At 49.5% G+C, this 15,051-nt stretch overlaps 1 protein-coding gene across 3 annotated transcripts in view; it reads left to right on the top strand.

Annotated features, from left to right (window-relative positions):
* Positions 1-1,011: 1,011 nt before the first annotated feature.
* The window catches only part of PPM1B (protein phosphatase, Mg2+/Mn2+ dependent 1B), a 78,979-nt gene continuing 64,939 nt past the window's right edge, over positions 1,012-15,051 (top strand). The window contains exon 1 of one of the 3 annotated variants that reach the window (XM_042445922.1): positions 1,012-1,251. The gene's annotated coding sequence lies outside the window, so the exon portion shown is untranslated. The remainder of the gene's footprint in view (positions 1,252-15,051) is intronic. The other 2 variants (XM_042445924.1, XM_042445923.1) reach the window with 2 other exon arrangements.

The raw sequence follows: 15,051 nt of genomic DNA, 5'->3' as shown, positions 1-15,051 counted from the left end.
TTCCATAGCATGGAGCCATGGCAATTAAATCAGGCTCAGAATGGTTGCTTTCTGTAGGCTAGGCCTATCCAATGAATTGTCCTTTCATAGCTTTCCTTGACCTTTCCAGTAAAAGCCTTTGGTATAGTCTATAAAGCACAGGGAGTATAGTATACATGAGGGCTCTGCTGTGCTCTCCCTCTTCTGCCACAACTGAGGCCTCAGGCGCCCTCAGCAAGAGAGGCCCACAATTCCCGCTTTCCTATTGGCTAGCGATGATGTAATATGACAGAACATACGGGTATTTCTCTCAACATTCTCCCCCCCCCCCCCCCGCTTTCATTCTTGATCTTGGTAAGTAACGGAGAGAAGGCCGCTCCAGCTCTCAGCCAATCATAGGCAAGAATCTATTGCGGCCTTATGAGGAGGGGGGATAAGAATGGAGCGGAGAGAGCGCTTTGCTCGGTGGCTTTTCAAAGTCCCGCCTTTTCCCTTTTTCCTGCCAATTGGAATGCAGGGTTGGCGCCTGCGTCCTTGGCTATATGAGGGAAGACGCGGAAGCCAGCGAAAATAGACAGTCGTGGGAACCAATGGTATCAATCGTAACAACGCTGGGAGGAGGAAGGGGGGAAAATGCGGGTTTATGTTTGGTAAGAGAAAGAAGCCGAAAGAAGGGGGGAGGAGGAAAAAAAATCTAACTGACATACACTTCCACCAATGAGAGTCCGGGTTACATAGCTTTATCTAAAATTGCGCATAGGTGAGAAGCGGGGGGGGGTACAAGCGTTGATTGACAGGACCAGCCACCAATGGGTGCGAAGCTAAGGAGCACTTTAGTGGGCAAAGTGACAAGCCGAGAAGCCAATTGTAATTTGGAGAGAGGGTAAGAAGGCCAATGGGAGAAAAGTGGGTTGAGGTGACGTTTGATTGACGGCTTTCCCAACCAATAAGGAGAACTCTTTTTAACGACTTGTGTGAGGGGAGAGCCGGTAGGCCTCAAAGAGCCTTCTGAGGTGCATTCTGACGTTGCGCGGCGGCGAAGGAAGGAAGGAGGGGAGGGACGGAGGGGAGGAAGGAGGGCCCAGCGGCGGCCGCTCGGAGGAGGAGGAGGAGGAGAGCTCCCAATATGTCCGTCCTGCTGTCTGCGCTGGGACTGCGAGGGCGAAGGGCGGCGGAAGGAGAGGCCGCGGCCTGAGGGGAGAGGCGGTTATAACCGAAGCCGAGCCGGCGCCTCAGTCTCGCTGAAGGGGGCGAGGGAGACCGCGGCTCCAGGTACAGGCCCCGGCCCGCCTCGCCTGGAGAGGGAGGGAGGGAGAAGGAGGGCGGCCTCGGCTTTCGGGCCTTCTTCTGCGTAGGAGTACGCACTTGGGAGGAGGAGGAGGAGGAGCGGGGCCCCAGTGGCCCTCGTCGGCCTCGCCGCCTTCGAGGGCTTCCTGGGCTCCAGCCTCTCTCCCGGCCCCGGGTCTTGCCTTTTGCCCATACGGAGGAGGGAGCGGGCTTGTTTTCTGCTGCTCCAGAGACTAGGGCCCAAAGTAATGAGAGTAAAGGAAAAGAGATCGCACCTCAACATTAGGAAGAGTGTCCTGATCGTGAGAGCTGTTCTGTGGCCCCTCTGATTCTGCCTGACATTAATGCCGTTTCTAGAGCCAGGCCTTCCTTCTCACGATATGACCAAGTAAGACAGCCGCAGTTTGATCCAGTTTGAGGCTGCTTTCACTGCCCTGGGAATTGTAGTTTGTTGTGGCACCAGATCTCTGACAGAGAAGGCAATAAATGTCTCACAAAACTACAGTTCCCAGAATTCCCAAGCACTGAACTGGGGCAGTTAAAGCAGTGCCAACTGGACTATTCCTGCATTGTGGGGATGGGGAGCCTTTTCTGCCTTATGGCGACACTATCATGGTTCAGAGGTTTTGTTTTTGGCCCTGGCCATCCTGTGAGGCCCCAGGTCACTCAATGGGTTGAGCTGGGATTTGAACCCTTGTCTCCAGAGTTGTCATCCAACACTCAAACCACTATCCAAGGCTGGTTCTAAATCCACGCTTCTTAGCCACACTCCAAATGGAGGACGTTTTGGAATTCCTCCTGGACAGTTAAGGTTGAAATGTCGGACATGTCATGGAAAAGGAGGATGCCTGGTTATCCTGCCCCAGGAGCCAGATGTTTGGCGCCAGCATGGCGAAGCGGCTTGAACATCTAAGCTGTTTTGAGTCCCAATTTTTGGGAGCAACAGTAGGATACAGATAAATATTATACAGTAATAGTATGTTCAAAAGATGACTGAGTGTTTCTTCAAGGACTAGGTCTCTGGAGACCAGGCTTCGAATGCCAGCTCGACCATGGGAAAAACCGCTGGATGGCCTTGGGCAAGTCACACACTCTCAGCCTCAGGATGGCCATGGCAAACCCCCTCTGAAAAAAATTGCCCAGGAAACCCTATGACACTGAAGGCACACAAAAACAACAGTAACAATCCCAGGGCAGTTAGAGAGCCAGCATGGTGTAGCGGTTTGAGTGTTGGACCATGACTCAGAAGAACAGGGTTTGAATCCCATCTTCACCGTGTAAAAACCCACTATTCTCTCAGCCTCAGAAGATGGCAATTGCAAAACCCCCTGAACTAATCTTGCCAAGAAAACTCCTATGAAAGGTTTGCCTTAGGGTCGCCATAAGTCAGAATGACTTGAAGGCATACCACTACCGCCACAACAAACGATGTGCAAAGGGACTCCAGTATGGGGAGAATTTGGGCTATGGGAGGGAAGGCTTCTGTTAGAATATGAAGAAACAAAATGGCTCCCCATTAGTAAATGGGTCAGTATTCTCTGCAATGCCTTGAGGAAAGGGGATGCTCAAGCTGATGGAGGAAGAGGAGGCTGTCCTTTGTTCTGGTATTTACTGGCCAAGAAAACCCCATGATAGAGGGTTGCCCTAAGTCGAAAATGACATAGGCACACAACAAAGGGCTTTGAAACCCACTGGGTGACCTTGAGCAAGTCACACTCTTTCGGCCTCAGAGGATGACAATGGCAAACCTCTGAACAAATCTTGCCAAGAAAACCCCACGATCAGTTTGCCTGAGGGTTGGCATAAGTGCCAAACAACTTGAAGACATACAACAGCTACAACAACATTTGATCCATGGCCTTTATTATTGTCCCATTTCTAATTTACTGAGTGTTTAAAAATTATTATCTTTGCCCTTTAACTTTCATTCCTGTTTGAGTGTTGGATTATGACACTGGAGACTAGGGTTTTAACCCCACTGAGCCATGAAACCCATTGGATAGCCTTGGGCAAAAGTCACACTCTCTTAGCCTCAGAGGTTGGCAATGGCAAACCCCCTCTGAACAAATTTTGCCAAAAAAACCCATGGCCAGAAGGTTGCCATAAGCTGGAAATGACTTGAAGGCACACCACAACAAGCCCTTTTTAAAAATCCGAAGTAAGGTTTTTGTTCATTGTCTTTTTGTTACCGTTTCTGATCTGAAATTTTTAGACTGTCTGCAGGCCTTTGAAGATGCGTTGAAGTTTTTCATGTGTTGCATGGCTTACTATATGGTAAAGGTATCTGCCTTTCTGCATGTTGTTGTTGTGTGCCTTCAAGTTGTTTTAAACTTATGGCGGCCCTAAGGAGAACCTATCATGGGGATTTCTTAGCAAGTTTCTTCAGAGGTTCAGAGATTTGCCATTGCCTTCCTCTGAGGCTGAGAGCATGAAGGTAACCCAGTGGGTTTCCGTAGCCAAGCTGAGATTTGAACCCGCGTCACCAGAGTCATAGTCCAACACTAAAATCACTGCACCATACTGCCTTTCTGCATACAGGGCCCAATTTATTGCTTTGGAATCAACATACACTGCTTATAGTTCTGATGTATGTAGCAATTGTAAGTATCCCTGGGGACATCCTGGATCTCTTGCTGTGGGGAGAGGTTCATATCCAAATTCAATTCATGCAGCTACTCACTGGTTTGATCTCATTATTTGTATACGAATAACAGTACACTACATGCTTAATATTCAGCTTACCGAAAATGGAAAGGTAGTATGAGACTTCTTAAAAGAAGGATTGCTGTAGACATACAGTACATGAGATTATGTTTCCTCAATTGAAGATGGGTCAGATGAAAGACAAATTCTTGGATGTTGGTCAGGACTGAAATGCTGCTGTGGCAAATAAAAGTTGGGGAGTTGGGTTTAAATTCTGCTTAGCTAGTGCTTGGTTGCATGTGAAAAGATTAGATCAGGAGCATGGTCTGTAAACTTCTGTTTCTGTGTGGCAGTGGAGTGATGAACCTTAATTAGGAACATAGCATGTATATAAATATCTTCCAGCTGAGGTAGCCCTCCATACATTTTATGAAGTGATTATGCTATCCATGAAACCTTATGCTGAATAAAACCTGTTTGTCATCAATGTGTCACAAAGCTTTAGTGTACGTGAAGAGGATTCTTTGTTTATCTAATGAAAATTCATGCCACAACAATTATCTAAATTTCCAATACAGATTCCCACATTATCCATATATGAATGTAGTTTTAGCCAAGAGCTTAGGGCTCAGTAACAATACAAAGTCATGGGACCTGCTCACCTAAGAGATCAGTGTGAGTAGAAAGTAGAAAGGCTTACATGCCTCTGGCTTATAAATTGCTCAGGGGATAACTTCTGTGTACTTTAGTTGTGGCGTTGGCCATACTCAGGGACCTGGTGAAGAAGCATCGTTGTAGCTCGGTGCTCACCTTGTTTTCTGCGTCATGTAACATTTCTTTAGGCATCGAGAGAACCTCAGTGCTATGGAACTAGAGGATTCGCCACCCTAGCTTTTATATTATTGTTGGGAACTGTGTTGCTCTCCAGATGATGTTGGCTAGTGTTAGCTAATTGACCTTAGCTAACTTACAACCAGTGATGAAAAATACTGGGAAACAGAGTTCAATAATATCTGCAGGTTTACACAGTATCCACCTCTAATTTATACAGAATGCCATTCCACATGCTGCATTAGGGTCTCTGTTCTTTGCTGGAGGCCTACTTGAACATGGATAAGGACAACTTGCTCTTTCCCTAGTATATTGTTAGCCCATCCATTCAAGACAGCGATTGCTCATTTTGCATTGTTTTTCTTCTGTGTTGACAACTAAAGCATACTGTACTCAATTTAGAGAGGGGCTCTTACTTGCTTATCCCTATTCTGCTAGCTCTTTGGATTTCTTGCTTCCACTATTTAGCATATGGAACAATGGCTTTATAATGTAACTACAATTGACGTTAGCGACCCATACCCCAACTGGGAGCATGGTCCATTCTCCCAAGCAGAATTTGTGCACAACCATGGCATTGTATTTAGTTGGGTCATAGTAACCTGTGAATAGGTGTCTTATTTGCCCAAATACCCTAAAGGCACAATTTCTGATCTTGGAAGCTAAGCAGGGTTACTCCTGGTTAGTCCTTGGATGGGAGAGTGCCAATGAATACCAGGTGCTGTAGGCTGTATTTCTGAGGAAGGAACCTCTGTCCTTGCCTAAGAAAACCCTATGAAATTTATAGGGCCACCATAAGTTGACAGATAACTTGAAGGCACATGCACACAAATGTCAGCCTAGTTGGTTCCTGGTTACCTGAAGGCAGTGGTTGCTTGCCACACCTGATCACAGAATCATAGAGTTGGAAGAGACCACAATGGCCATCCAGTCCCAACCTCATGCCATGCAGGAGCTATCAATCAAAGCATACCCGACAGATGGCAATTTAGCCTCTGTTTAAAGACCTCCAAGGTAGGAGACTCCACAACTCTCCAAGGGAGTGTCTTCCACTGTCGAACAGCCCTTACTGTCAGGAAGTTCCTCCTAATGTTGAGGTGGAATCTCGTTTCCTGTAGCTTGCATCCATTGCTCCAGGTCCTAGTCTCTGGAGCAGCAGAAAACAAGCCAGGTATTAATGCTGCTATCCCATTATCAGGTGGAGGAATGCAGAAGACTTCTTAGATGTTTTACTCCCATGCCTCAGGTCCATGTTCAGATGAACTCTTGGAGAGGTTCTTGCTCTTGAAAATAAATACTTGCAGTGGAGATGAGTTTTAGTCTAAAAGCTGCTTTGCTTTAATATTTTTACTGTTGGGCATAGTGTTGCACGGGATGACTAGATCCAGTATGATGCTATGATTAGAATATTGGTCATGGACATCCAAGCCAAGCTGAACGGTCATAGCTGGACATGGTTGTGCCAGGGTTTTGTGTACATCATATTTTCACAGCCATCATATGAATTGGTAATGTCCACAGCATGTGGTTTATTTACTGAAAGGGTTGCAGAGTTTTCTGTCAGTTGAATAATAGGATATCTTTTTAGATATTTGGATAATGTTCGTTGAGATTTATGTATAATTTTTTTCTCCACTGTTGTACTTTTATTCTTGATGTGGGTGGATGTGTTTTGTTTTTATAGGATATTTGTATAATAGGTGAGAAAATGTTTTGACTTGTCCTGAGGAGTTTGAAAAACCCACAGTTTAAAAACCCGAATGAACTGAATACTCGCTTATGTAATTTGTGTGGAGTTCTGGGTTATAGAAAACTAGTCAGGGGATATTACATTGCTGCAGTATTTTCCATCAGCTGAAATTGGGTAAGAATACTGGGCTTAGACAAAGTTACTTACCAAGCCTGTCTAATCCTTCCGCTTGCTGCCAACTGCTTATTCCTCCTTCCTTAGCTGCTTGGCACTACTATTCTTCATTACTAACCATAAGGGGGTAGGAGGAATGTACACAATTCTGATAGTACTTTTACTATTCAGATTGAGAACAGTGTTGTAGAAGTATTCAGAGCATCTCCTGTTTCAAAGAGTTTGGCAATGTAGCATTGGTTGTAGAGGAAGTGGGGACAACTGACATGGCCTGGGGCAATTGGTATGACCTATGTAAGCATGAGACATTTGAACCTATATTTAGGCCTTCATTATTGTACATTTTGGGAGATCAGGTGGGTTTTTTTTTTTTGTAGCTGAAATGCTTTATGTAAAAACATGGAAATTTAATTTTAGATCAATACAATTGTTCCTTAAGTTTCCAGTCCATATGGTTTCTGACTGTAGTGTCAGAGCAGTACCATATTAATTATGGTCTTACCATTGCTAATAAGTGAACATTCTCTCCCATCTTGCTGGTTTGTGAAGTCAAAGAAAAGATGCCCACATTATGCGTACTGTCAAAAGAGATTTTGTAAGATAGAAAGCAGACAGAAGTAACTAAAGGAGTACCACTTCCATAAGGGAAGAGCAAGCATATGCCAGTAAATGAAGGGGAATGTGGTCTTTGGGTGTATGATCAGCAGAAACAAGGAACTCAGATTTACAGGTGGGCTACCTGATAAATAGCAACAATGCATCTGGTGTGATGTTTTTGTCACAGAGATGTATATTTGAGATTAAGTGTGTGCAGCAAATTAAGAGTTACTACTGTTTAGCTGTCTAGGATGGGCGTATTTAAAAATTGTGTAATTTATGGAGCAAATAAGATTCTGTGATTAAATCCCATGAGGCATTTTAAAAAAAAGTAAAAGTAAGTACAAAAAGTATTGCTTTCTTGCTGCTAAAAGTGCTTGTTCTTGACTGTGTAAGAACACATTACAAAAATCCAGTCTGAGTCTTCTTTAACTGCCTGGCTCAGTGTTAGGGAATTATGGGAACTGTAGTTTTGTGAGAACTTTGCTTTCTCTGTCAGAGAGCTCTGGGGCCATAATAAACTACAGTTCCCAGGATTCTCTAGCACTGTGCCAGGGCAGTTAAAGTGTTCTCAAACTGGATTGTTTCTGTTTTGGACCTGACTCTGAAAGGCTAAGGCCCTACTTAAGCATACTTGACTCTCTTGATAAATTCTGTGGGTGTTTATTTAAGAAACACATTAATAAGGATACCAAGGATCACGGCGGGTGTTTTTCATGAGCTGCTCCAGCTGTGGGACTTCATTGTTGCACAGTTTTGCCAAAAATACAAATACAGTACCTGTTGACAGGGTAAAGTTCATGAATCTGTTATCTCTATGCAGAGAGAACATTGAAATGGCCAAGAAACCTGCTGTCCTCTAGAATTTTCCCTGCCCCTCCCCATTCCACATCCCATCCCTTGGTTCTCCACTGTAGCTTGCATTCTCTCTTCCCTCCCCCAGTTTTTCTTTATTTAGTGACTAGTGTTAAGGGTTAAGCTATTTTTAGTTGGGTTTTCAATAGATTTTAGTCTCTGTCTGTATCTTTAAAAAGTGCCATAAATTTCCCAGACCTTAAAGACCAGGGAAGGATTTTACTTCCCCACAGATTATTAGATTTAACTGCTGAAAGCTAGTGAAAGCAGATGGTCCATTGCTCACATTCATCCCTTGTTTCTTTAGCCTCTTCTCTTGTTTTTTCCACTTACTGTTGAAAATGAGATTGCAGACTCCTTGATGTAGAGACCTGCCTCTTGCTTGTGTTACTTTGTAAAGCATAGTGTACTTTAGCAGTTTATAAATAACAGAAGCATCTTGTGCTGTTTCAGAAAGAGGTTCAGGCTTTGAATGTCGGGGAAGGAAGTTGTATAACTGCATGTCATGACACGAGATGATACTAGCAAGTATATCAGTAAAAATCTGTAGTGCAGTAGTAAATACATCTGCTTTGCATTTAAAGCTAATCTCAAGTATATCAGGTAGGTCAAACCTTTGTGGCAGTTTGGTGGTTTCAGGTGACCCTTTGTAGTGTGCATGGCAGATGATCTAACTTTTGCAAGGTCTGCAGTCATGGAGAGTTTATCCAGGTAGTGTAATGGGTGCTTTTATGATCCTGCTATTCCAAGTTTTCATGTGTTAATTTTCCTTAACTGCTTAGACAGATGCTGTACAAAGCCAGCTTTCTGTGTAGTTGCAGACATTGCATAATATCTTTGTAAGCAGCCATCAGACAGTACATTGTCAGCAAGACCATTGCAAGTGCCCTTAGTAGTTGGACAAAAGAAGTAATCAAGCCTTCAGGTACTGGTATATGACAGATATATTTATGCAGTGGAATTTGGAATGCATCTAAAAAACAAAGTTTGCACTCTCATTCAGAAAGAATTGGGCTCTCCATAATCATCTTCTCATCATGTAAACATGTAGATGGCCCAGCAGATTACAAGGATTGGTAGTCATTACATACTGACTGCTTAGATTTGGCATTGCCATTTTAATTCTTCCCAGAGAATGTAAATGGATCACTTCTAAGATAGTGGTTAACTCTGATTTTTCTTGCACAGAAGTTACTACTACATGCAAGTTACAGTGAACCTCAAATTTAGCAGCAGAGAAGGGGCCGAGCATCCTGACTTCGGGTGGCTCCGCCCACTGGCTCCTGGTAAGCAGGTAGGAAACAAAGAACAAAAGGAATGACCGGGGCCCTGGCCCCCTCGCCCTTGCGGGCGGAGCTACCCAGGAACCCCAGTCTTCTTCCTGCCTCGCACCTGGTAGGACGTTTTCTCATCCAGTTCCAGATTTTTCTCAGCTCGCCGCTCCCCGGACCCGCCTGGCTCCCTTTTTCTCTCTTTCTCAAGCTCTCTCCCTCTTTCCTCCCTCAACTCTTCTCCAAAATAAATAAATAAATAAAAAGCACCTCTTATTTCTGCCTCCCGGCTTTGCTTCTCTGCCCCCTCCTCCTCCTCCCCCCCCCCGCGGGAGACATGGCTACCGACGGGGAGACCAGAGCCACAGGGGAGCTCGCTTCCACTCTGCCCGGGCCAGCCCCGGCTTTGCCGGCTGCTCGCCGAGCGGCATCTCCATTAGCGCCCCTGGAAGTGGAAGCGCGCCCGCAGCGGCCGGAGGAAGCCCTCCCTTCCGCTGTCGGGTCAAGGGACTCCCAGGCGACCCAGGTGTGGTCAGAAGAGGGAGAGCCCTCACCTTCCAACACCGGCGAGGACGTGAGTAACTCTTCCCCGCCGCCACAGATCTTGAGGTGGTTCAGGGCCTTCCTGGAGCAGGAAGCTCCCTCCACCACCAGGGCATTCCAGGGAGGGAACGAAGGCTCAGGCTCGCGCTCCCACGAGGCCAGCATGCCGGCTTGGGGGACCGCTACGTTCCCGGGGGGGGGGGCCCCTCCTGATGTGGCCAGGGCCCATGCTCCCACAGGCATTTCTCCCCAGCGACTCCTTTCCGGGGTGGGGGATGGCGCCGGGCTTCTCCCAGGCCAACGCGCACCTCGCGCCAGGGACTCACGGCGGGCGCCATGTTGGCCGGCCCGCGCCCCGCCCACTTCCGGAAGACCCGGAAGTGCCCCGGCAGCACCACGCGGCTGCTCATGGGCGCCGCCATCTTGGCCATGCGGCCGCCCATGGACGCTGCCATCTTGGCCAGTCAGGGGCCAGCGGCCACCGCGAACGCGCGGCGGCGGGACCGGACGAAGCTGCGCGGGGGGTGGCGACACTGGGGGGGTCGAGGAGATCCCCTCCGCCACCAGCGAGCCTCAGGTCACGGGCCAGGCCAGGGAGCGACAGGGACGCAAGGCGTCCAGAAAACGGAGCTTCCCAGCAGGGGGATTAGGCACCAGTGAGCCCTCCCCCAGTCAGACCCCTCTAAGCCAGACAGGGGACCACGGCTCAGAGGGAGAGGAGGAAGGGGCTTCATGCTCTTCCTCTGATTCAGAGCGCTCCTTCCTCCCACCAACCAAGCGCCCCCGGCACGATAGGGCCTCTAGCCGCAAACGCCCTCGCACCACGCTTTCCTCCGAGGACGAAATCTCGGAGGACTCTCCCAACCCCTCAGCCTCGGAGGCAGAGGAGGGCGAACTGTCTCAGGATGAAGGAGAGCCCAAGACAGACCCGCAATTGTCCTCGCGCCTGTTTAAACAGGAGGACTATGTGCCACTTATTAAAAAGACAACTAAGACCCTAGGCATTACCCCACCCACAGGACAAACCGCTCCCTCTCCCGATTCAGACCTCCCTAAGATGAGCGAGGATTTATTCCCAGTGTCGGTCTCTCCGGTCCAACACATTCCCTGCCCGCTTAACATCATGCAGATTATTAGGGACGAGTGGGCGAAGCCAGCCTCCGCCAGGGCCAACCATGGCATCACCCGCAAGTACTACGTACTGCAGCCAGCCGTCATGGACAAACTCAGGGTCCCATCCGTGGACGCCCCGGTGTCGGCGCTTGTCTCATCAGCCGTCTTCACTAGGGACGGAGAGGACACTCTCAGAAACCCAGAGGACCGTAGGGCCGAAGGGGCACTTAAGAAGGCCCATGAGGCCCTATCCATCGCCATCAGGGCCGCGACCACCGTATCCATGGTGATGCGGGCCAGCCTCCAATGGTCCCGCCAGCTTTTGGACCTTCTGCCCAGCCCAGACACCAGGGTTAAGCAAACTGTTAACAAAATTGCCAGAGCGGCAGCCTTCGCAGCCGACGGCACCCTTGACACCGTCCAGCAGTGCGCTTGAGCCCAGGCGGCAGCTGTGGCAGTCCGCAGACAGTTCTGGCTTAAGAACTGGAACATGGACTCCAGGTCCAAGCAGAACCTGGCCTTTACCCCATTCCTTGGCTCCAAGCTGTTTGGAGAATCCCTAGAGCCAGTACTAGTAGAGGGGAAGGACAAGAAAAAAGCTCTTCCCACTTCCAAGAAAAGGGACGATAAGAGGCAGTATAGGAACCGCTCTTCCTTTCGCTCCAACCAATCCTCCTACCCCTCTTCCTCCAATTCCTTTCGAGCCAGGGAGTCCAGGCCCAACAGGTCGCATTGGGGAGATTCAAAGTTTAACAAACAGGCAAAACCTTCCTTCCCCTCCAAAGAGGGAGCAGGGTCCAAACAACCCCGCAAAAATAATTCACAATGACGGCGTTCCCCCAGTAGGAGGCAGGCTGCAGGGATTTGGCCACATTTGGGAGACATCCACCTCAGACAAATGGGTCCTAGATACCATCCGTCAGGGCTACAAGATAATATTCCGTTGCACGCCTCCCGACAAGTTTATACCGTCTCCCAGATCAGCCGATCCCAACAAACACCGCCTCCTACTGGAGGCCATCGAGCGCCTACTGCACATCAAGGCCATCGAACCTGTTCCGAGACAAGAGAGGGGACTAGGATGCTATTCCACCTTCTTCCTTGTTCCCAAGAAAAACGGATCCTGGAGAGCCATCTTGAACCTCAGAGGGGTCAACTGGTTCGTCCTAAAGAAAAAATTCAGAATGGAGACCCTCAAGTCCATCATAGACAGTCTCCAGCCGGAGGACTACCTCTCCTCGCTGGACCTACAAGATGCTTACCTTCATATTTTGATTCACCCGTCCTCGAGAAGGTTCCTCAGATTCAGATATGGCAAGCGTCATTACCAGTACAGAGCCCTTCCCTTTGGGCTAGCCTCTTCCCCCAGGGTGTTCACCAAGATCATGGTGGCACTGGTCGCCCTCTGGAGAACCCAGCGATTGCACGTCTACCCCTACCTCGATGACCTTCTGATCCGGTCATCCTCCAGACTCCAGGGCACTCAGGACATCAATCACATCCTCAGGTCCCTCCAGGATCACGGCTTCCTCCTGAATCTGGAGAAGAGCTCGTTGACCCCAGGTCAGCAGATTCACCATCTGGGAGCCATAATAGACACACAGGCGGGGACGGTACGCCTACCCCCAGACCGCATCCAGTCCATACAGAGCGCCATCTCGAAGGCCCTAGAGACCACGCGCCCCAGTCTCCAGCTCTTGGCCCACCTCCAGGGCCTCATGATCGCAGCCATTCAATGCCTTCCCTGGGCAAGATTTCACTCCAGACCCCTGCAATGGCTCCTTCTCCCTCACCAACAGGCCATTATCCTCAGGAGGCACAAGACGATACACCTCTCCAGCGAAGTGAGGCAGTTGTTTCGCTGGTGGATGTCCAAGGCAGTCCACCGAGGCCGCCAAATTTGGAGACCCCCGAGTGTCCAGGTCACCACAGATGCCAGCCTCCGGGGCTGGGGAGCGGTATGCGGGACACAGCTAGCCCAGGGCAAATGGAGCCCAGAGGAACGAACACACAGCATCAATTGGCTGGAGCTCCGGGCAATTCGCCTTTCTCTTCTCGCCTTCAGTCAGACGATCCACCAGAGGTCAGTCCTGGTCAGGACGGACAACACCACAGCCAAGGCCCATGTCAATCGTCAAGGGGGAACCAGATCCAGGTCCCTGATGAGCGAGGCTCGATCCCTTCTAACATGGGCAGAGGCCAATCTCATAACTCTGGAGGCCGAGCACCTTCAAGGATCCCTAAACTCAAAAGCCGACTGGCTGAGCAGAACAGATATCGACCAGGGAGAGTGGAGTCTCCACCCTCAGACCTTCCAGATCATCACAGACAGACTCGGCCAACCCATACTGGACCTGTTCGCCTCCCCCGCCAATGCCAAGACTCCCAGGTTTCTCTCAAGATTCCAAACGGAAGGGGCCGAAGGAATGGACGCCCTCAACTGCCACTGGCCACCGGGCCTCCTCTATGCCTTCCCGCCGACTCCGCTGCTCACGAAGCTCCTAGCCAGGATACGCAGGACCAACGCACAGGTTATCTTTGTGGCTCCAGCGTGGCCGCGGCGGCCCTGGTTCTCAGAGATTCTCGCCATGGCAACTCAAGGATTCGCCCTTCCACTCAGGCCGGACCTCCTCGCACAAGGGCAGATCCATCACCCAGCCCCAGCCTGGCTACAGCTTCACGCCTGGAAATTGAACGCCGCATGCTGAACGGATACGGCTACTCCCCGGAAGTGGTTGACTCCATTCTCGCTTCGAGACGCCAATCTACAAATAGAATCTACGAATACACCTTTAGGACATTCAAAAGGTGGTGCAAGGTCAAGAACAAGGACTTCATCAAGATCTCTGTTCCGACAGTGCTCCAGTTCTTGCAGGATGGCTTCCTCCAGGGCCTGCGGCCCAACACCATCAAGAGACAAGTGGCAGCCATCACCTCCATACTGCCCCATGAGGACGCAGCCAGGATATCCCAACACCCCCATATCTGCAGGTTGCTCAAGGGGGTCACCAACAAGGCGCCCCCAACGAAGCATCGATTCCCGTCCTGGGACCTGCATAAAGTCCTCAAGGCCTTGACCATCCTGCCTTTCGAGCCACTGAGGGAGGTACCCCTCAAGTTCCTGACCCTCAAGACACTGTTACTGACGGCACTCACATCAGCAAGGCGCGTGTCCGAAATTGGTGCCCTATCCGTCCGCAAAGAATTGTGCATCATCAGGCCGGACTCTATTCTCCTCAGGCCTGACCCAACCTTTATCCCTAAAGTTAATTCCGTCTTCCACACCTCCCAGGACATCGTCCTCCCGTCCTTCTGCCCCCGTCCCACGGAAGACCTGGAAAAGTGCTGGCATACTCTCGATGTTCGCAGAGCCATAAAAATCTACCTCAAGAGAACAGCCACTTTCAGGAGATCGGAGGCACTATTCATATCCTTTCGACCTAACTCCAAGGGCAAAAAAGTGTCACGCTCTACCTTAGCGAGGTGGATCAAACAGTGTATCGTCCAGTGCTACAAGTCACTCAAACTACAACCACCAACTGACATCACCGCTCACTCGACGAGGAGTGCGGCTACCTCCGCGGCCCTATCCACCAACGCTCCGTTGGCTGAAATCTGCAGAGCGGCCACTTGGAAGTCCCCGTCGACCTTCACCAGACACTATAAACTTGATCTCTTCCAATCGGCAGAGGCGGCCTTTGGCCGGAGGGTGTTACAACAGGTGGTATCGGATCCGCCCTCCGCGCCAGCCAGCCCTCCCTAGTATCTGGTCTGCTTTTCTAAATCTCGAAGTCAGGATGCTCGGCCCCTTCTCTGCTGCTAAATGGAACGTTGGACTTACCTGAGAGACATCCCTTTACAGCAGAGAAGGTACGAGCATCCTCCCCACCCTGCTCTGCCTACTGGCGCGGGTGGGCGGTTTTGAGTTTTTCAAGACCACATTTATACTATGTTTCTCGGCTTAAAATCGACTGGGGTTCCTGGGTAGCTCCGCCCGCAAGGGCGAGGGGGCCAGGGCCCCGGTCATTCCTTTTGTTCTTTGTTTCCTACCTGCCTACCAGGAGCCAG

This window comes from Sceloporus undulatus, chromosome 1 (genome assembly GCF_019175285.1).
Source record: "Sceloporus undulatus isolate JIND9_A2432 ecotype Alabama chromosome 1, SceUnd_v1.1, whole genome shotgun sequence".
Classification (NCBI taxonomy): Eukaryota; Metazoa; Chordata; class Lepidosauria; order Squamata; family Phrynosomatidae; genus Sceloporus; species Sceloporus undulatus.
Note: the sequence above shows the minus strand (reverse complement) of the source record. Positions and strands in the feature narration are given on the sequence as shown.